Genomic DNA, 24682 nt, shown 5'->3' on the forward strand with positions numbered 1-24682 from the left:
GTCTACCAACCAAGGCACTTGGACAGATAAGAGAATATATTGAATTTAGAAAGGTCTTTTATTCTGTCCATGCACTGCAAAATCAGAGCCCCATTCTCACAGGAGATGTTCAGTTCTTTTTTGAAAAAATAACTACTTGAGTCAGCAAATGAGTTGGTGCAGCCTCTATTCACGTCCTCAATAATGAATTCACAGGCCATGGACTAAACTTCAATTGAGGTTCCATTCCCAGTTGAAAAAAAACTTAGCACGCAGGTGTTTTTGTAATATATGAGACCAATCACAAGTGATAAAGCAAAGTTATCTTCCTTTAGATGCAATTTGCTTTGACCATTATCTGAAATTGTTTGGTAGATTTGGAGTATTACAGTTTGAGGTGTTTGTCCTTGATAATATTTGCCAAGAATTTGCTGTTAAAAATGTTACTTAATACCTAATTAAAAATATAATCTTGAGGATATGAGCCAGTATACAGAGAAAAGGAGCTTGCAGAGAACCAACATTTGTTGTCACAATCATCTCCAAGGCATCACAGGAACTTTCAGTTCTGTCTATAGACTCACATCAGGATGTGTTATAAGTGTCCTGACTTTCCCATTTAGGTTTCCCAATCAGACTAAGAGGGAGCAGTACCAGCGGCAGTCCATTGTCTTAGAGGTGGCTTTGGATTCATATTTTTCTCTTGTGTTTGAATTCATAACCTAATTATGGTTATCTGCATTTCAGTGACCACCATAGTCCTTGGTGAACATGATGTGCACATCTTTTTTTCCAGGATTGAAGATTGTTAGATTGCATTTAGTTTATTTGGTTAGTATTCAGTTTGTTCTCCCAACAGATTAGGAATGGCTTCCTCCCCACTGCCGTCAGACTTTCTGAACATTCTATGAACACTTCCTCACCGTTCTTCTTTTGCACTATTTGTGTGTGTATTTTTGTAACATAGTAATTTTAAGTATTGTACTGTACTGCTGCCACAAACAAATTTCAAGACTTATATCAGTGACAATAAACCTGATTCTGATTCATTGATTCACGTCACTCCTCCAATGCCAATTTAACTGCATGTACCTTTCTCAAAGTGTTTCTAGATATGCATTATTTAGCCACTCCTCCTAGATCCTTTAACATCACCGGTGTAAGACATGTTACATCAGATACGGGATAAATGTTTCTAGTTTACATACTAGGCTAATAAATTAAATGCAAGTTAAGAACAGCAGCCTAGATAATTTTGTACCCATGGGTTTACAACAAAAACCCATAGACATTTACTTCTATACACATGCAAGTCAACGCCAAGTTAACTCAAAGTTACACAATTAGGGACAAATAAGAAACTCTTAGATAGGCACATAGATGAGAGAAGAATGAAAGGTTAAGTAGGAAGGAAGGGTTGGACTGATCTTAGAATAAGTTTAAAGGCTGATACACCCATCGTAGGCTGAAGGGCCATGCTGTAATGTTCGACATATTAAATTCTACAAAAGGTGGAAAAGAAATCACTTCAGTGGAATCATGAATAACAAGTAGTAACAGGATTTCCCGAAAGCATAAAGTGAAAAAAATCTGAAAACTGTTTTTGTGATATAAAGCTGTTCTCAGAAAATGTGTAAACTTTTTTTTAAGACAGAAATATGTCTGATTGTTGTTGCACTTCAAAGGAGAGGCAGATTAAATTTACTTTGTTTGAACGATGAATAGACAGTGCAATATCTAATCACGTGCAATGAAATAAATAGAAGTCAGAAGTTACAAGTGAAATTCACACTGATGAGATATATATAGGTGATACCTTTGAGGTTTCTAAGATGGACCAGCACTTAAGGTTCTTGCAGCTTGGGTAGAATTTGTAGCTTTCTATCAAATTTCACAGAGCTTATCTCTCACCTTTACGATCATCCATTGGGCCAGGAATTACAATTTCTATTTAAGTGTTCAGCTGCAACCTCTTTGATAGTTAGCTGTTTTAAGACTAAGTACCTAAAGAAAAATATCTGGAGAGTTAGGACTGCTCCTGCTTTCAGTTCACTTCATCGGCAGTAAATGCCTCGAATAAATGGAACACAGATCATTCCACATGCAAATATTCTCCAAGCATTACCTCTTTCTCAGAATCTACTTTTTTCATGCAGCAGATAAAAGTGATTCATTTGTCAGGCCCTAAGCATTTTGCAAACTGTACTTTCATAAAAATAAGTGACTGCTAACATATGGTAGATATAAGACCATGAGACCATAAGACATATGAGCAGTATTAGGCCATTCAGCCCATCGAGTCTGATCCACCATTCCATCACGGCTGATCCCAGATCCCACTCAACCCCATACACTTGCCTTCTTGCCATATCCTTTAATGTCCTGATCGATCAGGAAACGGTCAACTTCTGCCTTAAAGATATGCACTGACTTGACCTCCGCCTCATTCTGTAGCAGAGCATTCCACAGAATTACTGCACTCTGGCTAAAAAAGAATTCCTCCCTACCTTCATTCTAAAGAGTCACCTCTCAATATTAAGGTGTGTCTTCTAGTTCTATGTGCGGTTAGACGATGATTTCATATGAAACTGACTCACCAGCATTTCATGGAAACTAGGAATTTGGAAGTTAATTGGTAAATTGGCCGATTATTGTCACATGCATGGAGGTACAGAGAAAAACTTTCTTTTGCCATCCATACAGATCATTTCATTACATCTGTACATCAAGGGAAAAACAATAATGGAGTGTAGGATATATAGTGTTACTGTTACAATGAAAGTGCAGTGCAGGCAGACTATAAGATGCAAAGCCATGACAAGGGAGATTGTATGTTTAAGAGTCCATCTTATTGTACAAGAGGTTCCTTATAACAGCAGGATAGAAGCTATCCTTGAGCGTGGTGATACGTAGCTTCAGATGATTGTATCTTCTGCCCAATGGGAGAGGGAAAATGAGAGAATGCCCAGAGTAGGTGGGGTCTCTGATTATGTTGGCTGCTTTACAAAGATAGTGAGAAGTGTAAACAGAGTCCAAGGAGAGTGTTTCTCAATGGTCTCAGCACTTCAGGGATCTCTGTGGTTTTTTGGTTCTGAAGAAAGGGAAATCCATTTTTTTTTCATCGGTACTAAATGCAGAGTAGGGATCTGGTGTACTGCTCTGCTTCTGAAATTCTGGTCCACTGAATGAACAGGAACTGAAATTCAGCAAAATAAAACAATACCATTAATTTATTTTATATTTTAAGTTGATGATCAGGATGAATTGCTGGACAACTGAACATCAGTCTATATTTTATGATTTTTGATTAAATTTATCACCATATTGAGGAATCATACCTTATGTCACCATGGACATAACTTTATCATAACTCCTGAGGCAGTTTAAGGTGTTGGCTCATCAATGTCATGTTCTTTCCAAGGGTAATTAGGCACGGGCATCCAATGTCCACCTTACCAGGGAGGCTGACATTTGATCTGTTATATATTTTCAACGTACATACACTCAGTGGTCACTTCATTAGTTATACCTGTACACCTGCTTGTTAATGAAAATATTTAATTAGCCAATCATGTGGCAGCAGCTCAATATATAAATGCATGCAGGTATGATCAATAGGTTTAGTTGTTGTTCAGACCAAATATCAGAATGGTGAGGAAATGTGATCTAAGTGACTTTGACTGTGGAATGGCTGCTGGTGCCAGTTGGGATGGATTGAGTATTTCGGAGACTGCTGATCTGCTGGGATTTTCATGTACAACATTCTGTACAGTTTCCAGAGAATAGTGCGAGAAACAAAAACAAAATCTAGCGAGTGGTAGTTCTGTGGGAGAAAGTGCTTTGTTAATGAGAGAGGTCAGAGGAGAATGTCCAGACTGTTTCAAGCAGACAAAAAACCGGCAATAATGCCAAACATTACAACAGTGGTGTGCAGAAGAGCATCTCTAAATGCACAACATGCTAAACCTTGAAGTGAATGGGCTACAGCAGCAGAAGAGGATGAACGTGCACTGAATGTCCACTTTATTAGGTGCACAATATAACTAAATAAAGTAGCCACTGAGTGTACGTCTCCAGTTTTGACAGTTACCTAAAACTTTCACTTCCATTAATGATTCTGGACCTGCTGGGTTTTTCCAACTTTACCTCTTTTTATGTTGTATGATCTATTTCCAATATTATCTAATTTTATTACTTTCTTCTTAAATTATGATTTCTATCTACAAAAGAAAGAAATGCATCCTAATAAATGAAATGCACAGCTAAGATAGGCTGTAAAAGCTCGTATACATTCCGTTAATGCAGTTGGCAATTTGAATTTACATGTATTAAGCTGAACTCTCTGAAGCAATGTCAGGTTGGCATTGGATACCGGTGCACAAACAAGCAACAAATGAGTCACACCGGCACTCCATTAATATCATGCAACTGTAAACAGCTAAGAGCTGAAGGAATTTTTTGAGTCCATACAACTAAAGCACAAGTTGGTTATTTCTACCCAAGTTAAAGAAAAAGTGGCACTTGCTCTAATATAATTTTCAGATAAGGATTGTATATACTCTATATGTTTTGGGTTCTGAGAGTGTAGATGAATATCGATAATAAATAGATGTATTCATTCTTAAAAATTAGGAGTATTAATTAACGTCATAAAGAGCTAGTGCATTACTTAAATTTTCTAACACACGCATGATAATTAAATCCCTGATTATCTGTACTTCAAATAAATTACTGCCCAGTATTGTCAGTAAGTAATTAATATACTAATGAGTCATTTAATTAAAATTCTCATGATGAACTGCGCGAATATCAATATCCATAGATAATATTCAGAGTTCAAAATAACTTGTCTTTAATTCTAACTTTCGCATTCACATGCATGAATCATCTATATCCAAGAACACTTCAGATGACACCCAGGAGACAAACTGCCAGAGGAGAAAGATAATGGCAGCACTGATGCTGTAGACAGCCATCCGAAGATCGCAACATAACCCAAAAGAAAATAAATTGGCTTCATCAGCTGCAATCTTAACAGAACTCAAAACATGCGTGAGATCATTCGAGCCTCTTCACTGTTAATGCCATCAGGAGATCAGGCAGGAGTGCTAGCCATCACATATTCTGCTTTTAGGAAACCGTACAGAGATCTTGCAGCATTGCTCCATAGTATTCATTGAAGTCTGCGATAATTGACTGAGCAAGTTGGCATTCTTGTCAGTCTGTCAATTCAATCAAGTCTTGAAAGTTTAACATTTACTCATAAGCACAGTGAACCTTTAATGAGTCAAGATTGATGGACCCCAAGGAGAGAAGACCTACAAACAATCTTCATACAACAATTAATGACATCACTAGTAAATGAGAAACCTCTGGCTGAATGGTTCAGTTTTCCTGTAGAGATGAAATTGTAGAAATTAATTATTGCAGAAAATTAGATATTAAAAATAGAATAATTGACGGCTGACAGTGAGCAACAAGGCTGGCATTTAAACAAGTGTTTTGGACATTTCCTAAACTTTGAATGCAAATCTCAAGAGGTTAATGAATGTCATTGGAATCCTGAGATTAAACTGCAGCTTTGAGCTCATTAAGGAAGAAGAGCACTCTGTTGATTTGCCCCCCATAATCTAATCTTCTCCAATGCTTGATGTTTGCATACTTGCCATTGTCATTCAAAAACTCCAAGCTACTGTGTTTATGCCTTAGAAGTACTGATTATAGACAGTCAAGTAACAGACATTTTGTGCAAGAATGCTCGGTGCATCCGCCTTTGTAAAGTTCTTGAGTTGATAAATACAGTTTATAATTTGTTGGCTCGGTTCCCAGTAAAAGAGAGAGTTTAATGCAAAATGTTTATTTCTATGCTGCCCCTTAGCAACAGTTTCAAAGTTAAATAACAATGAGCAACAGGCAATGTCAAATATTTCAGCTAGATGCATATTGCCCAATGCCATCATTTCAATTTTTGTAAAATACCTAATATATCAATCAATAAAGCCATTTCATGACTTGTTTGTTCCATGTTGCTTCGACGTTAGCATATAAAATTACTTCAAAGGTAATTATTTGGAAGTGAATTTTTTAGGATGTCCTGGGGAAAAAAAATGTTTAATGTACATGAAATATCTAGCTTTCTTTCTAGGGGTAGTAAAGGAAACTTTGCAGTACTACCCTGAAGCATATTGTTGAGAGTTCAAGTATAAAAAGCAGTGATGAAGCAGAGCAGGAAAAAAATACCTTACACGTGACCATGGTTCAACGGACTTAGGAACATCTGAAGTTTGAAAAGAAGAATTCCAATCAGTGGCATTGAAATTTTGCACCTTGTTGAGAGCTAAAGGTCATTGGAAAATATATGTTATTAAGCATTTGGTGCTTGCAATTGTCCTTTATCTCATCTTGCCATATGCAGAGGTAATCACACCTTTCCTTACCCAGAGCTTGCAGCTGCAAGTCAATTCTGACCCACTGTTAGGTACAGAAACTAATAGCTGCCAATCAAACACCAGCTGAAGTCATTGGGGGTCATTTTGACTTGGGGCGATAATATCTTTGGAAATGAAAAGCAGAAAATGAAATGTAGCAAGCACCAATTCCAATATCATCTGTTTTACATTTACAGTCAAAGTCAACATCACTGACATATTCTGGGATGGTCACACCCAGTAATGCACACTAAATAAATACTTAAAATTTGCAAGTCTATGTATTTTTTTCATAATTAAGAGTCATAGGACACTACAGCACAGCAAGAGGCCCTATTGATCTGCCTACTCCCATTAACCTACACCTGGGCCACAGCTTTCCATGCCCCTTACATCCATGTGCCTATCCAAATTTCTCTTAAATGTCAAAATCGAACCTGCATTCACCACTTCTGCTAGAATTATTTAAATTGAATGTAACTTTTTTTTTTTGCAGCAAATCTATTAACGATGAAATCTGTTCACATAGATTTCATGTTGACAATGAAAACATTCATATCAACCAATGTGCCTCCTCAGTTTAGAAATACTGAGGGTGGGAAATTAACCGGTAATCTTTTTAGCCAGTACATCCATATTCCAATAATACACAAGTGCAAAAGATCCTCAATGAGGTCTGAGCCCCTGAGAGCCTATAGGTTGGACTCAGAGAGCAATCTCACCCATAGATTCTTTTATTATGTCTTGTACAGGGAATAAAAGGCAAGATGGCAAAAGTCAAAGTTAAGTTTATTAGTTTGATTCATAGGACTAATGATATACACCAGTGTGTGTTAGCACAGTCGTAATAGAAAACTTACCCGTATCAGTTTCACAGGAACATAGCATCATTTATGCAACATTCACAAAAAAACATATAAATTAAACATAAGTTATACATAGTTTTGCAAAAAAGAATAAAATTAGAACAAAAAAAAGAGTAAAGTGGTTCAAAAAAGGAAATGAGTGTGACTGTGGAGGAAAAATCAACATAATTGATAGACCCACAGTATTTCATTCTTCTGGCCCAGAACACAGAATATAAAACAGAGAACTGCACAGCACAGGAACACACTCTTCAGCCCACAGATTTGTACTGAATCAGTTATATTAGTAATCAAATGGCTAATTAAACTAATTTCTTCTGCCTACACGATATCCATATCCCTCTATTTTCCTCACTTTCATGCGCCCATCTAAGCACCTCTTAAAAGTCCCTAACGTGCAGGTTTTGCCTCTATCACCACCTCAGGCAGCACATTCCAGGCATTCACACTCCCTGTGTAAAAAACTTGCACCCACCTCACATCTCCTTTAAAATTACTCCTCTCACCTTAAATGCATGCCGTCTGGTATTAGACATTTCAAGCCGAGAGAAAAGATATTGTCAGTCCACTCCTCTACCTATGCCTTTCAGAATCTCATATCCATCTATCAGATCTGCCCTCAGCCTCTGCCGTTCTGGAGAAAACAACCCAAGTTTGTCCATCCTCTCATTGTAGCATATATCCTCTAATCCAGTCAACGTTCATGTAAAATTGGTCTGGACCCTCTTCAAAGCCTCAACATCCTTCCTATAATGTGGCAACCAGAGAATACTCCAGCTAATGACCTCATTGAAGATCTTTTGCACTTGTTTGTTATTGGAATATGGATGTACTGGCTAAAAGGATTACCGGCTAATTACCTGTACTCCATAAATCCAGTATGCAATACTTCTTTGTGTATTGAAGCCTATCAAGAACCTTTTAAAGTCCTTTCAAATGTCAATGAGGCAAACATCAAGATTTATGAAATGACCATAAGACCATAAGATATAGAAAAAATTCACGCCATTGAGACTGCTCTACCACTTGCTCATGGCTGATTTATTTTGCTACTCAATCCCATTCTCCTGCTTTCTCCCCATAATATTTGACACCACTACCAATCAAGACCCTACTCAATAAATTAGCCTCCACAGCCAAATTTTGCCATAAATTCCATAGTGTCACCAGATTTTAGCTGAAGAAATTGCTCACTGTCTCTGTTCTAAACGGATGTCCTTGTATGCTGAGGCTGTGCCCTCCAGTCCTAGGCTCTTCCACAATTGGAAACATCCTCTTCATGTCCATTCTATCTAGTCCTTTCAATATTTGATAGGTTTACAAGCCCATAGTCATTAAATGCTCTTCCTATGTTAACCCTTTCACCTTCAGCCCATCAAGTCCATGCTGAATTATTATTCTGCCTAGTCCCATCAAACTGCACTTGGAACATAGCCCTCCAAACCCCTCCAATCTATATACTTATCCAAACTTCTCTTAAATTTTGAAATCAAACCCACATCTGCCACTTCCACTGGCAAATTGTTCTACACTCTCACCTACTCTAAGTGAAGAAGTTCCACCTCATGTTCCCCATAAACATTTCACCTTTAACCCTTAACCCATGACCTCTAGATCTAGTCACAGCCAACCTCAGTGGAAACAGTCTGCTTCCATTTACCTTATCTATGTCCCTCATAATTTTATAGAAATCAAATCGTCCCTCATTCTCCTATGCTCCAGGGAATAATATCTAACTCATTCAATTATTGTTCCTTCCACACCTTATGATAGCAGTCTTGCTGCTTCTTTCACATTTGTCAGTTTTTCAGGAGGCCAAGTTGCTGGCTTGATGCTCAATCCAGCATGGATGGAAAGCATGCAAGGTGTTGGCCGGACTTGAACCCGGGACCACTCACCTCAAAGTCCAGTGTATTCCCAGATCCTTCTGTCCTACCTCACTTCTCAGTGCCCTACTGTTCACCCTGGTTTGTTCTCCCAAAGTGCAAAATCAAAGATCATTCTCACGATCAATCTTGTAAACACAACACAGTCTGGACCATCTCCAATGACAGCACATGGTTTCTTTGATATGGACCTGAAAACTGCTCACAATGCTCCAAACGTAGTCTGGTTTGCTTGCTGGCAACTGCGGGTAATGAATTTCATACAGACATATCAATTTAAAGTATTATAAATCCTGAAGGATCCATATACAGTTAAACCTACTGATTAAATTTACATAACAAATGAAAACAATTTGCTCAAATATGAGCATGAGTTTATTGGATTTTTAACTAAAAGATCAAAATATTTCAAATTCAACAAGAACATTGTTTGAAATAAAAAGAAGTGTAAAAGTCTACAGGGACAGAGTGGGATGAATTGGGTGGCTCATTCAATGAGCCAACATGAGGCTGTTAAGTTAAATGGCTTTTTCTGCACTGTAAATTCCCATGAAATCATGCAGGAGGCTGATATGAAGGAAGATGGAAACAAACAGATCTTTAGGACAATCACCTTCCCATCCATCTTCAGATTTCTGAATGGTTCATGACCCACTATTTTGGGCTCTGCTTGCACTATTTATTTATTTGTTTGTTTGCTTGTTTGTTTTTTTATTTGATGTTTCTTATGGTAGGTTAAAGCATTTTTATGTATTGCACTGTACTGCTGCCACAAACCAATGAAACGTCATGGGATGTGTCAGTGAAAATCAAGCTGATCTAGATTCTCATTCCGATTCTGACTGCCAACAGGACAAACACCAGATTACTTTGAATTTGGCTTACCATCCTCACATTATTATCCTTGAAATATGTGCATCCTGTGAGCAAAGAGCGGGAATTGAGGAAGACTTTGGTTAGTCTTAGAAATGAGGTGAGAAAGGTGAATGATATCTGTAGCTTTGTTTACACGCAGGGTAAAATGGCATGCAAATTTGCCCTCATGCAAGTGTTGGTAAATAAAATAACAGATTTGCTCCTCATTCCTCCTGAGTTTTGAAGAATCTGAGGCAGGAAAACAGCACAGGGTCCTCAGAAGATCACTGAAATCTTGTAGTTTTCACCTCTTCAATGAATCATCAAATACACTCAGTCGCCACTTTATTAGGTATCTTCTGTGTATGCTTGTGGTCTCCCGCTGCTGCAGCCCATCTGCTTCAAGGTTTGATACGCTGCGCATTCAGAGATACTCTTCTGCTCACCACTATTTTAATGAGTTTTTATTTGAGTTACTGTCGCCTTCTTGTCATTTTGAACCAGTCTGCCCATTTTGCTCTGACCTCTCTCATTAACAAGGCATTTTTGCCCTTTGAACTGACACTCACTGGATTTTTTGTTTCTTTTTTTGCACCATTCTCTGTAAACTCTAAGGTGGCCGGAGGTGTAGTGGCATCAACACCAGAGGCAAATGGTCCTCACTTCGAATTTGCACGGTTCCTTTCACGCTTTCCATCTGTGCTGGGATGAGCACTGAGCTAGCAACTTGGACTTGTAAAAAACAGTCAAATGCCACAGAAAGGGCATAAATGCTGCCCAATGCACCACAAGACACGAGAAGAAACAACAACATATCTGTAAACTCTGGAGACTATTGTACGTGAAAACCCAAGGAAATCAGCTGTTTCTGAGATACTTAAACCACCCCTTCTGACACCAACAATCATTCCATGGAAAAAGTTACTTATATCACATTCCTTCCCTATTCTAATGTTTGGTCTGAACAACTGAACCTCTTGATCATGTTTGCATGCATTTATGCTTTGAGTTGCTGCCACATGATTGGCTGATTAGATATTTGCATTTACAAGCAAATGTATAGGTGTACTAATAAATTGAATGTATGTGGCGTTTGAGACCCAGCGTTTTTGGACAACAAACATATTCCTTTTTTAAAACCCTCTGAAGCCTGCAATCTTAGTTCTGATAGTGGAATGTGATGGTGGGGGGGGGGGGTGGTGTGGACGCATGAATGTGTGAGGACGCGTGAATGTGTGAGGGTTGTCTCACTTAAGAGCTGATTTTTATTCGGGTATCATTGGCCAATTTATGTAACATGTTGCAAAAGATACAGATGAATTTGGTGAAGCCAGTCAATACAATGCTGTTGTACTGAAGTGGAGGACAAGGCAGTTAAATGTGGGCTTGAACCTAATGCTGTTTAAAATTCTATGATGAATGAGCCTTCACACTTGGAAGGCCAGCTATAGGAATATGAACTTTAAAATATTTATTTCAGTTTAGTCTTTCAAAACACCATTAGGCAGTGGATGCATCAACATTACAGAAAATGGAATATGATACTTTATTACAGGGAATCGTCCATTTATAATTTATTACTGATTTTCTTTCTACATCAACTTCTCTCCTGACAGTGCGGGTTCTGTGCAAAGGGAAGAAATGATTTTCGGTAAGATATACAGCCATTAAAGAATCTTTGTGTTTTCCCAGAAACAAGGGTAAAATATATTGTATCTAATCATTATGATTCTTACAATGTTAATATCTTGCTATGTACAGAGGCTACGGTGGTTTTTGGTGAGGTGATACTCCAGTCTACTTCTCTACTTAGCTATCAACCACATAAGTACTTGTCAGTTGTTGGGTAACCATCGGAGCTGACGGAAATAACCAATATTTTTTTCTTCTTTTCCCACACAAGACCACTGAGACCAAGTTGCTAGAATACACATAAAATTCTGGAGGAACTCAGCAAGTCAGACAGCATCTATGGAGGGGAATAAGCAGTCAGTGTTTCAGGATGAGACCGTCCGTCAGGACTGGAAAGGAAGGGGGATAAAGCCAAAATAAGAAGGTGGGGGGACATGTGAGGGAAGGAATACAAGCTGGCGGGTGATAGGCAAGGGGCTGAAGAAAAAGGTATCTAATAGGAGAGGACAATGAAAGGAAGGGAAAAAGAAGGGAGCCAGAGGGAGGTGACAGGCAGATGAGAAGAAAAGAAGGGGTGAGAGGGTAAGTCACACAAGCCAATCTTCCGTCTGTGGACTCACTTTACACCGCACGCTGTCAGAGCAGTGCTGCCAGGATAACCAAGGACACGACCCACCCAGCCAACACACTTTTCGTCCCTCTTCCCTCCGGGAGAAGGTTCAGGAGCTTGAAGACTCGTATGGCCAGATTTGGGAACAGCTTCTTTCCAACTGTGATAAGATTGTTGAACGGGTCCTGACCTGGATCTGGGCTGTACCCTCCAAATATCCGGACCTGCCTCTCAGTTTTTTTCCACTACCTTACTTCCCATTTTTCTATTTTCTATTTATGATATATAATTCAAATTTTTAATATTCACTAATTTTAACTATTTTTAATATTTTTAATTTTTAATATTTGTAATCCAGGGAGTGTGAAGCACAGAATCAAATATCGCTGTGATGATTGTATGTCCTAGTACCAATTGTTTGGTGACAATAAAGTATAAAGTATAACTAGAATAAGGAATGAAAAAAGAGGGAGTAGAAATTACTAGAAATTGGAGAAATAGTGAAGGTGTTCATGCCATCAGGTATGAGACTATCCAGACGAAATTTGAGCTGTTGTTTCTCCAATCTGAGTTTGGCTTCATCACGGAAGTAGAGAAGACATGTCAGAATGGGAATTCAAAGTCAAAATAAAATATGTTGCCACTGGAAGATCTTGCCTTTTGCAATGAGCAGAGCGATGGTGCTGTACAAAGCGTTTCCCCAATCTGCGCTAGGTTTCATCAATGTAGAGGAGGCCATACTGGGAACCCCGGATACTATAGATGATCCTGATAGACTCCTAGGGTCACCTCTCCTGGAAGGACTGTTTGAGGTCCTGAATGGTGCTGAGGGAGGCAGGTGCAGCACTTGTCCTGCTTGCAGGGATAAGTGCCCAGAGGGAGATCAATGGGGAAGGAGAAATAGACAAAGGAGTCATGTAGGGATTAATCCCTTTGGAAAGTGGGAATGGAAATATCTGCTTCATGGTAAGATCCTATTGGAAATAGGAGGAGTTATGGGAAATGATGCATTGGATACAGAGGCTCATGGGATATTAGTTAAGGGCAAAGGGAACTCTATTCCTGCTATGATAGCAGGCGGATGGGATGAGGGTAGTTGTGCATGAAATGTAGGAGATGTAGGTAAAGGCAGCATGGACGGTGGTTTTAAAAGAGGACATCTTAGATGTTCTAGAATGGAGAGCCACAACCTCAAAAAAGATGTCGTGGAGACGGAGGAACTGATAGAGGAATAGCATTTTTAGAAGTGCAGGGTGGGAAGAAGTATAGTCAAGATAACTGTGAGAGTCAGTATGTTTGTGAAATCTGTCAGTAGATAGTCTATGTCTAGAGATAGAGATGGAGAGATCAAGGAAGGGTACAAAGATGTCAGAGATATTTGAGGGCAGGGAGGAAGCTGGAGGTAAAGCTGATGAAATTTACAAGTTCAGTATGGTTGCAAGAAGCGGCAGCAATATAGCAAAGAAAAAGTTGGGATGCATTACCAGTATAGATTTTGAACACACCTCTAAAATGGCAGGCATAGCTGGGGTTCATGTGAGTTCCCATGGCTATACCACTAGTTTGGAGAAAGTGGGAGGAGGCAAAAAAGATATTGTTGAGGTTATGGACCAGTTCTGCCAGAAGGAGGAGTGTGGTGTTAGAGTGGTTCACTCAAGACAATTTAGAAATTACTTACTACTTATCCTTTATGACGTTGGCATTTAGGTCAGCAATGAAAGTCCTCCATCTCTGTCTATCCGTACCATCACACACAGATATAGAAGGATTCTTCATTGCTGTTTCAGTGGCAGAGGGCAAGCTTTAGAGGGTGGAGAAATGGCCATAATAATCCATCCCATTGCAAAAAGGTACAAAAGGCACATTGCCCAATACTGGGATTATAACAAACAACTGTGAATTATCAGTGAAAGGTATTATCCATCAATGCTGTGCATATTATTCAGTCAGAGCAGAAACATCCTCCAAAAATCAGAATACAGAGCACATTGTGATCCAGCACATTAATTTCTTCAAGTACAAGTGACCCTCATATAATGTGTTCCAAGATAATGGCCCAGGTTGTGATTTTCCATTATGTGAAGCTGCGTCATCTGCATGTGTCAAGAAATGAGTTGAAAAATATGTTTATTTATTTACTTTTTTTTCACTCAAATAAATTCTGTGAGAGCAAACTTTATGCCTTATCTCAAAATATTAGGGTAGTTATTTGTGAATTTTGTAAGGATGAGTTTGTTACCAAAAGGGATATTACATAGGTATCATATGTATGTAGGAAAATTATATGGCTTACATTTATTGCAATACTGAATTTATATCTTTTCTCCTGAAACAAGAGTATGAGACCATATTTTACTAAATATATACGTTTGTGATGGCTCTTCGCTTCTTAGCTGTTTGCTAAGTTTGCTTTCCAAATACATCCACTGCCACTTGTGAAAACAAGCATAAACTTCTAACTAATATTGCTTTGTTTAGCTTGTGATTGTAAAATGGGAGTCAGTCTTCAGTTCTTAACATGGAAGTAGAAAGCAGTAATCAGCTTGAAGTTAAAACAAGATCTATATATTGAAAATGGTCTGTCAGTGAGAAGTAAGATGTAGCTCACCGCAGTTACTTTATTACTGCTCAAAGGGACAAGAATAAGACAATGGGTTGCTTAATTTGGGTTGTTTCAAAGCAGACAATGCTATCTAAATTGTTTAGTTTGATGAAATTTGCAGTTCAGATGGAAACAAACCTCCTAGCATATCAAGTAATTGATCTTTTAATGTTGGAAGGTTTTTTGTACTCAAGGAAGCTAGCTTCCCAGCATTGAGTAGAGGTAGTTAAGATTTATGTCTCCAAGATGCTGTTAGACCTTTTGTGTTAAAGGGGTACTTGAGGAAATATTACACGTGTGTGAATTCGCCCAAGTGGGCAAGAAACAATATAAACATAGAGAGCAGTTTATTAGGAATATGGTATAGAACATCAAAAAGCTGTGAAAGAAACATGGGGTGAATTAGAATCCACTCCTCTGATTTTATTTTCTGTGATGGATGATTTATTCATCTGCATCACTGTTTAGCCATTGTAATTTATAAGAAGTGTACCTGTATTTTGGAAATCCTTTATATTTTTGGAAATTGTTTGTTTTAGAAATGGTTTGTGATCTGGAAAGGTTTAGGGTAGAAATCCTCTGTGAGCTTTAAATGTGTTTTAGGAGTGTTATTTGGATTTGAATTTGTATCACTAAAAATAAATTAACTGTGTTTTAAACTACTTTGTTAACTGGAAGCATCTTCTCCTTGGTAGGAAGAGGGGACCCATTGCTCAAATAGTGTGTCTTGGCAGTTAAACTTGCCATGGAGAATAAACAAAGAAGTGAACTAGTCTTTGAAGATTGGGTAATTAGAGTATACTCTCCCTTTAGTGAAGGTATTCATGGCTATTTATATTTCATAGTGCTTTGAGTTTAGAACTTCGGGGTCAGCAAACCCAAAACTATCACAGATGTATTATAATAACAAGGGGAGACAATTCATGCAAAATAATTTGTTTAATTTAATTTAACTGTTAGAAATGCTTAACCTTGAAGTTTTCATTTACAATGATAAACACACAAAACACAGTGATAACCTTGCTTTGAACTCAGGATGCATTCCTGGGAAGGAGAGGACTTACAGAATCAACATTAAATGGATTAATTAAAGCATTGTACATATAGAGATACTTGACTGATAAACATAGCCAAAATCAGTACCACCACTTCTCTGCTGTGAACCTGAATATTGGGAGCCTGGTGTAAATCAAGCAATGAATCAGCCATTGCTTGGTATGCTGAGGTTGCTTGTGAGGCTGGTGTTGGATGGCCAGTGTGAGTAAAGTGTCGCTTTGGCAGTGAGATCTAGTATTCAGAGTTGCATCCTTGCCAATATGGTAAGCATGCACAAGTATTAGAGACAAGCCACCACTGCTCCATGTGCTGAAAGAAATCCTAGATCCCCATGCCTCTTTCATCACCCACATATTGGACCTGATGTCTTCGTGTCCCGTTATTTCTCTGCACAGCACTCAGATACCTACCTAAGAGGACAGTGTAGGCTCAGTTGTTGAGATCAATTGATTTTTGGATATTATGAGAGGCAGTGTTTTTTTTCAGCAATGTTCAAAGTTCAAATTTATTATTAAATTTATTATTATTGTATAACATATGCAACCTTAAGATTCATCTTCTTGCAGACTCCAACAAAACAAAGAAGCAAAATAGAATTCCACCAAAACACACACACACACGCACACACAAACAAAAACCAACACACATCCAAAGTACAGGAGAGGACAAATCGTGTAAATAATAAAGAAGTTAACAAATAATAGGTAGGACATTGGCTGCAGAGTCCCCAAAATCCCAAAGCAGTAAGTAAGGTGAGCAGTGATAAAATATCAGCTACAATGTTATTGAATGAAGGAGAAAATATAAAATGCTGGTCAGTCCACTTCTGCTACTGTAGCCTAGCTTCTTAAGTTCTGCAGCATTTAACTCCATGACCTGCAGCTGAGGATGCATTTGCTGTTCCACGCAGGCACCTGTTGAGGGCGCTTTCTCCTCAAAACCTCACTGTTGTTCGAATAATTTTTAATCCAGGCACTCCTTTTGAGGTGAGAAATAATATCCCTTCAAGAAACAATATTTAACATAAGATTAGAAGTGGAATTGCATAAAAACTATTTATCTTTTTATTAAAAAGTGTGTATAATCTGTCGAAATTCAACAGTACTTCTCCCTCCGGTACTTCCATTCCAGATCCTGAGTGTTATTTCACTTTCCTTAATTAAATTTTGAAGAGTTTACGGTTAACTCTGTTGGATTAGGCTGTAGAATTGTTATTTTTCTTGTAGTTTAACATTTCTATACTTATTTGTATTTTTATATAATCACCTATATACACATACTTGTTCAGTGAGTTTTCTGGTGGCTTGAGTTCACGAGCCAAGAGGTAATGTTACAGCTATATAGGACCCTGGTCAGATCCCACTCGAAGTACTGCGCTCAGTTCTGGTCACCTCACTGCAGGAAGGATGTGGAAACATAGAAAGGGTGCAGAGGAGATTTACAAGGATGTTGACTGGATTGGGGAGCATGCCTTATGAGAATAGGTTCAGTGCACTCGGCCTTTTCTCCTTGGAGTGTCGGAAGATGAGAGGTGACCTGATAGAGGTGTGTAGGATGATGAGAGGCATTGATCAGGTGGATAGTCAAAGGCTTTTTCCCAGGGCTGAAATGGCTAACATGAGAGGGCACAGTTTTAAGGTGCTTGGACGTAGGTACAGAGGAGATGTCTGGGGTAAGTTTTTCACACAGAGAGTGGTGAGCGCGTGGAATGGGCTGCCGGCGGTGGGGGTGGAGGCAGAAACGATAGGGTCTTTTAAAGAACTCCTGGATAGGTACATGGAACTTAGAAAAATAGAGGGCCATGGGTAACCCCACATAATTTCTAAAGTAAGTACATGTTTGGCACAGCATTGTGCACCAAAGGACCTGTGTTGTACTGTAGGTTTTCTATGTTTCTGTGTTTCTAAAGTTGCCTTCGTATTTTTCTGGAAAATTCTAGGTTTCAGTGGTAGATGTCTCATTACTTGAATCTGGCTAATTCTTTGGTTCATCAAGAATGCCTTAAAGCTTTCCACTTCTTCGTTGTCTGTTGAGGGCCAGATCTGTAGCATTTAAGTCTGGTGATCCAGGTCTGTACAGGGAAACCAAGTGTGACTTGCGAAAAGACAAAGAGACGATTCCAAGTGAGGTTGGAGGCAACGTCAGATGCATGTCAACTCTAGCAGGCTTTTCAGGACATTACTTCCTACAAAGTGAAACCCAACAGCATGAATGGCAGGGATGTTTCACTACCAGATGAACTCAATGCCTCAAGACATCTTCAAGGAGTGGTGCCTCAGAAAGGGTGAGATCCATGTTCAATCCATCTTTCGCAGCCTTAACAATGATAGAGTTCCTCTTGTCCTTACCTACCATCCCATGGCCCTCCACATCCAACTCGTCATGCCCTGCAACTTCTGCTATCTCTAAAGAGATCCAATTACGAAACTCATCTTTACCTCTCCCTCCCCTCCACTTTCAGCAGGGATTGCTCCTTCTGTGCTTCACTTATTCATTCATCCCTCCCTAATAATCTCCCACCTGACACTTATCCCTGCAAGCAGCCAAAATGCTTCACCTGTCCATTTACTGCCTCCCTCAGCTCCAAACAGTCCTTCCAGGTGAGGAGACACTTCACCTGTGAACTTACTGAATCATCTGTTATATCCAGTGCTGGTGATGCAGCCTCCTCTACATTTGTGAGATCCTTTGTAAACTGGGGGACCACTCCTTCAAGCACCTCCTCTCCATCCACCAAATCTGTACTTCCCGGTGGCCAAACATTTTACTTCCAATTCCCATTCCCATTCCAACATGTTTGTCCATGGCCTCCTTTGGTGCCATGACGAGGCCACTCTCAGGGAGGAGGAGCAACATCTTCTATTCCATCTGGGTTGCCTCCAACCTGATGGCATGAATATTAATTTCTCCTTCCAGTAAAAAAATTCCCCTCACTCCTCTTCTTCTATTTCCTGCTCTGGTCTCTTACCTCTTCTCACCCACCTACCACCTCCTGCTAGGTCCCCTCCTCCTGCCCTTTCTCCTATGATCCACTTTCCTCTATTATTGGTTTCCTCCTTCTCCAGTCCTTTGCCTTTCCCACACACCTGCATTCACTTATCAACTTCTAGCTATCCTCCTTCCCCTCCTCCACCTTTTAATTCTGGCATCTTCCCCCTTCCTTTCCAGCCCTGAAGAAGGGTCTCAGCCCAAAACAGCAAGTGTTTATTCATTTCTATGGATGCTGTCTGGCCTGCTGAGTTCCTTCAGCATTTTGTGTGTGTTGCTTTGGATTTCCAGCATCTGCAGAATTTTCTGTTTATTTCAGTGGTTAAAGCTATCAATGGAATTTCAATGGAATCTTCTGTTATCAGTAGTCTTGTATCAGAAAATCACATCTCCTTTGTCTTCTCTCCTTTCCTGCTCATTCCCTTTGTCTGCTTTTTCTTTATTCTCTCTCTCCCTATGCTTTGCCGTCTTCCATATTCTTGTAACATTCAGTAAAATGATTGTTGCTTTATGCCTCATTTATAAATTCCAAAGAACCTTAGGATCACAAAAGCATCAGGATCCAATACAATATCCTTTTTTTTGAAAGATTGCTGTTTACTTGTTTGCACGAAGCTTGCAGCCTGAATCTATTGTTGGTGATTGCTATTGTATGGGGCAGGGTTGCAAAATGAATCAATTCATCTTCTTTTGGTTATTCATCTTCAGAGACTAGGAAACAAAAGGGGATTTTACTTGCTTGTGCTTCTTTCAATAGAATTTGCTGTTTTTGGGTGTGCTGTAATTGGGCTACTGTTGATAGTTTATGTGCACAGTCAATTTCCTGTAGTTACGCAATATATCTTTAAGTTTAATGACTTTGGATAGATAGATTGTGCTATACAAGGCCTCAAAAGAAGGATATTAGTGTTAACATTTTACGCCATGTCTTTGGGTATGTTTAAAGTGGAGGTTGATAGGTTCTGGATTAGAAAGGGTGCCAAAAGTTATGGGGAGAAGGCAGGGGAATGGAGTTGAGAGGACATAATGGAATTGTGGAGAAAATTCAATGGGCTGAATGACCTACTTCTCCTCCTTTTTCTTATAGTCTTATCATCTTATCCACCTTCTAGGACCAGTAACTCCACTGGACCAGCCATATAAATCAGTCATGATGGAATGGCAGAGCAGACTTGATGGGATGAATGGCTTAATTCTGTTCATATATAATATGATCTTGTGACCCTCCTAGAACTGCAAGATCGTAGAAACATATTAAATAGGTGCAGGAGTAGGCCATTTGGCCCTTCGAGCCTGCACCGCTATTCAGTATGATCATGGCTGATCATCCAACTCAGAACCCTGTACCAGTCTTCCCCCCATACCCCCTGATCCCTTTAGCCACAAGGGCCATAGAAGTAAATATTAGAATGGTACCTGGCTTGCGTTATTCTGTGAGATGCAGACCAAAGTGGGAAATTACAGGTAGCTGTGCATGACAGAACCGTCATGGTGAGAGAAAGTAACATTAAGAGATATTCTGTTTTGACCATCTGCACTTCTGAACTAAGCTGAACATTCCTGTTCCTTTCTAAAATACAAAACCTACAATCTTTATGGACTTCATTTTTCAACATCCTGCTGTGATCCCTTTAACATCTCCTGTGGTTAAGCACCTTCTGCCAAGTTGAAAAGTTGTTGCTATCGAATTCCATACTGGGCTTCTTCACACTGACACTGCAATGCACCATGAACAACCTAATCAATCTGAGTCGGTTATGATAGATTTGCCTTTGTGTTCAATACTCCTCTTTATGAAGCCTGGATTTCCCAGATACTTTTTTTTTTTAAGTAGCTTTAATAACTTTTCTAGATTGATTTATATGAAGTCCTGCCTGTCTATTCCCTTGTTCCATTCAGTTAACAGTCTCATGTAGATTTTCTTTCCTTTATCTTCATCTAAAAATGCCTCTACCTCCCGTTATTTTTCTAATTGTCACCATTCATGAGGACCTTAACATTGTTCTTATTTGTGGGATTGCATAACACTGCCACTAGCTTGGCGCTTCTGTGGTCACTAGTCCTTCATGATAATTTCGCTGGTCAGGCATCTGATTTTCAGATATTTTGGGTGCCATTCCTGGCATGCATCTCTGCGCTGTTCGTTTGTGTAAAATTAACCCCCGGCTTCTTGTACTCCTGTTAGATATGAGGTTACATGGACTTAACCACAAAAAGAAACTACACAAAATAGGGTTGTACACCCTGGAACTTTGTGGTTAAAGGGGTGAATTCATTGAATTTCAATCAATAACTCTTCACAAAGCAGCAACAATCTGCTGGAGAAAATCAACAGTTTGAGCAGTGTCAGTGGGAGTAAAGGAATTATCAAAGTTTTGTGTAAAAATCCTGCACTTGTATGAACAGTGGAGAAGGGAGATCACTGATTTAAAGAAGAGAGGGGTGTTAGTGAATCATGGCCTAAAGATGGGGTTTCAACCCGCAACATTGATATTCTTTTCACCCCTCCAAGATGCTGCCCAAACCACTGGCTTCCTCCTGCAGATTGTTTATCGCACAGGATTCCTGCATCTGCAGATTCTTGTTGTCTCCACCTCTTCACAAAACTGCCACCTGACTCAGAAAATATGGGTAACTGTCAGTGAGTTCATATGACTTGCGGGAGAACTGGTTTCCTCCTCCACCACTAGAAAATCAAATCAACTCATTGTATGTTATTGCAGATGTGGAAAACAAACAACGAGCCATATTGTAAAACATTGCCAAAGGCAGTCATTTCCCAATAGTTCTCTAACTATTCATCAGGCAACTGTTGAAGCCAGCTCCTTCTTGCTCTTCCCTGACGAGCTGCCTCTACAATTCTGTGCATTCTAAAGTCACTAATAGTCCTACGTGGGATTGGCTACAAGCAAGACAGTAGAACTTTATGGTTAAGTAGTGGCAGGAATGTGGGGAAAGGGAGGGTGGGGATGGAAGCTTGGAGCTGAGTTGGAGTATTTCAAGCTATGTGTTTGGACCCTTCCCAAATGGAGCTTCCCATATTTTCTATTCATCACATATTTAGCCATCAAAGACCTTCCTATGGACCAAAGCTTCACATGTCTTGGTGAGGAAATTCATTATAATTAGTACCTATGAAGAGACTCTTGGTATACACTCAGAAATGCAAACTCTACTTCAGTGACAATGACCAGGAGTGAAGGAACTAATGAAGTGTAAATGAATATGTTTTCGGGCTGGGAACTTCATGTGAATCCAGGGGACAAAGTAACAACTTCAAAAGGCATCTGAAAGTCAAGGGCCAATGCAAACCTCATCCCTAGAAAAGTCTTTGAAAGCTGAAGATGTCAAACCCAGCTGATGGTTAACTGAACACCAGCAAACCCTAACGCCTCTGTGTGTGTCAGAAATATAGGCATCCTAGACCATACACTTCATTAATTTGTTTACAAGACGTGGATGTCCCTGGAAAGGTGAACATTTATCATCCATTCCTGGGGACAGTGAAGAGGACCACATATATGACTTTGTAGTCACAGAGAGGCCAGAGCAGTAAGGACAGCAAATTTCCTTTCCCGAAGGGTATTATAACAATCCAATATTTTATGTTTATTTTTATTGAGAGTCATCGTCATCATTATGTGCTGACTCATATGGTCATGGTCTCAGAACCATGATTCTTCTTTGCAAATTTTTCCTCAGGAGTGGTTTGCAATTGCCTTCTTGTGGGTAGTGCCTTTACCAGATGAGTGAATCTAGCCATTATCAATAATCTTCAGAGATTGTCTGCCTGATGTCAGTTATAATGAGTTGTATTATTAAACTTCCCAGTACCATGATGGGATTCATAGTCATGTCTCTGGACCGGTGACCCAGAACTCTGGCTGGAAATCCTGCAATTTAACTACTGTTCTGCTGTACTCCTTTCCTGGCACTGAGGAAATGAGACCAACATTTCTCCGTTTCTACTGATCCAGGCTCTATGTCCACTCCTGGCCAATTTCATAACCAACAGGCTTCACTCTTGGGGCCACTTTGTCCAAAGGCCTGACAATGAATAAAATAAAAAGAAAATGCTGGAATTATTCACAAGATTGAGAGTATCCGTAAGTCTGGGAGTTCAATAACCCATTAAAAACATTAACCAAAATATGTAACTTTGATTTTCTCCCTGTGAGTGCTTTCGAATCTGTTGAGTATTTCCAGCACCTTTTTTTGCTTTTTATTCTAAGCCACTATGCAACTGGAGGTACAATCAGCTAGTTCTCCTTTGATCCCTGAAACAAGTACTTCATTCCGAGCTCCATAATGGTGAGCGAGTTGCTCGAGGACAGAGAAATAGACATTTTTGAACATTCCTTGAAGACACGGAAAGTCCTTAACCAAACCTCGCTTCAAAGCATGAATATACCTCTTTAAATTGTGAATCCAATCACTGCAAACGCTCCAAATTTTCAAAATGTTTCAGGATATTGAAAGGGTCAGGAGAGAGTGAATCCAGCACAACTGATTAGAGAAACTAAGAAGTAGAAATATAGTCTAGAAACTGGCTAAAGGCATTCAGCAATAAAATTAAGAAACACAGCTCTTAATTTTCTTCCATGTATTGTAAGTAATGCCAATTGTCAATTTTCATTTGATAGAGAAGCATTCCCAAACTTGCTAAGGATGTACAGTAGTGTAAGGTGGGTATGGATATTGAACATTATTGACTGGCTTTGGAAGATAATTAAACTGCTCTTGTCCTTCTGTGGGTTGTGATCCCTTTTTATAAATGAGGCAGAAAGCAATTCCACTGTTTCAGTGGCCCAGGGAACCTTGTAGAATGCCACTTTTGAGCTATTAATTCAGTTCTGCATCCATGTCATTTAGCATGGGGGTAGCACTTACTAATGTTGTCAAGGGAATGACTGCTATAGATGGGGTTTGATAACTCATGATGGGAGTTACAGCATATACATACCTTTGAACAGTAGCAAAGATGCGGTCTACAAATTTCAATGGGAGATAGAAAATGCACATCAAAAGGGCAATGTTACGATAGTCATGGGGGATTTCAAAATGGAGGTAGATTGTGAAAATCAAGTTGGTGCTAGATCCCAAGAGAATGGAGAATGCCTATGAGATGTTTTTTTAGAGCAACTCATGGGTTGTGCCCACTAGGGGAATCAGCTATTCTGGACTGGGTGTTGTACATTGAACCAGAATTGATTAGTGAACTTAAGGTAAAGGAACACCTAGAGGGCAGTGATCATAATATGATTGAATTCACACTGAAATTTGAGAAAGAGAAACTAACATCAGATGTATCAACATTACAACGGAGTAAAGAGAATTACCGAGGCAAGGGAGAGGAGCTGGCAAAAACAGATTGGAGGGGATCACAAGCAGGGATGATGGCAAAGCAGCATTGCTAGAGTTTCTGGGAGCAAATTAGAAGGCGCAGAATAGAGTCAAACAAAGAAAAAGTATTTGAAAGGCAAGAGTACACAACCATGGCTGACAAGAGAAGTCAAAGTCAAGATAAAAATCAAAAGAAAGGGCATAAGACCATAAGATATAGGAGCAGTGTTGGCCATTCAGCCCATCGAGTCTGCTCTGCTGTTCAATCATGAGCTGATCAAATTCTTCCAGTCATCACCACAGTCCTGCCTTCTCCCCAATTGATGCCCTAGTTAATCAAGAACATATTTATCTCTGTCTTAAATACACCCAATGACTTGGCCTCCACAGCGACTCGTGACAACAAATTCTACAGATTTATCACCCTCAGACTAAAG

Source organism: Mobula birostris, chromosome 7, assembly GCF_030028105.1.
Source record: "Mobula birostris isolate sMobBir1 chromosome 7, sMobBir1.hap1, whole genome shotgun sequence".
NCBI lineage: Eukaryota > Metazoa > Chordata > Chondrichthyes > Myliobatiformes > Myliobatidae > Mobula > Mobula birostris.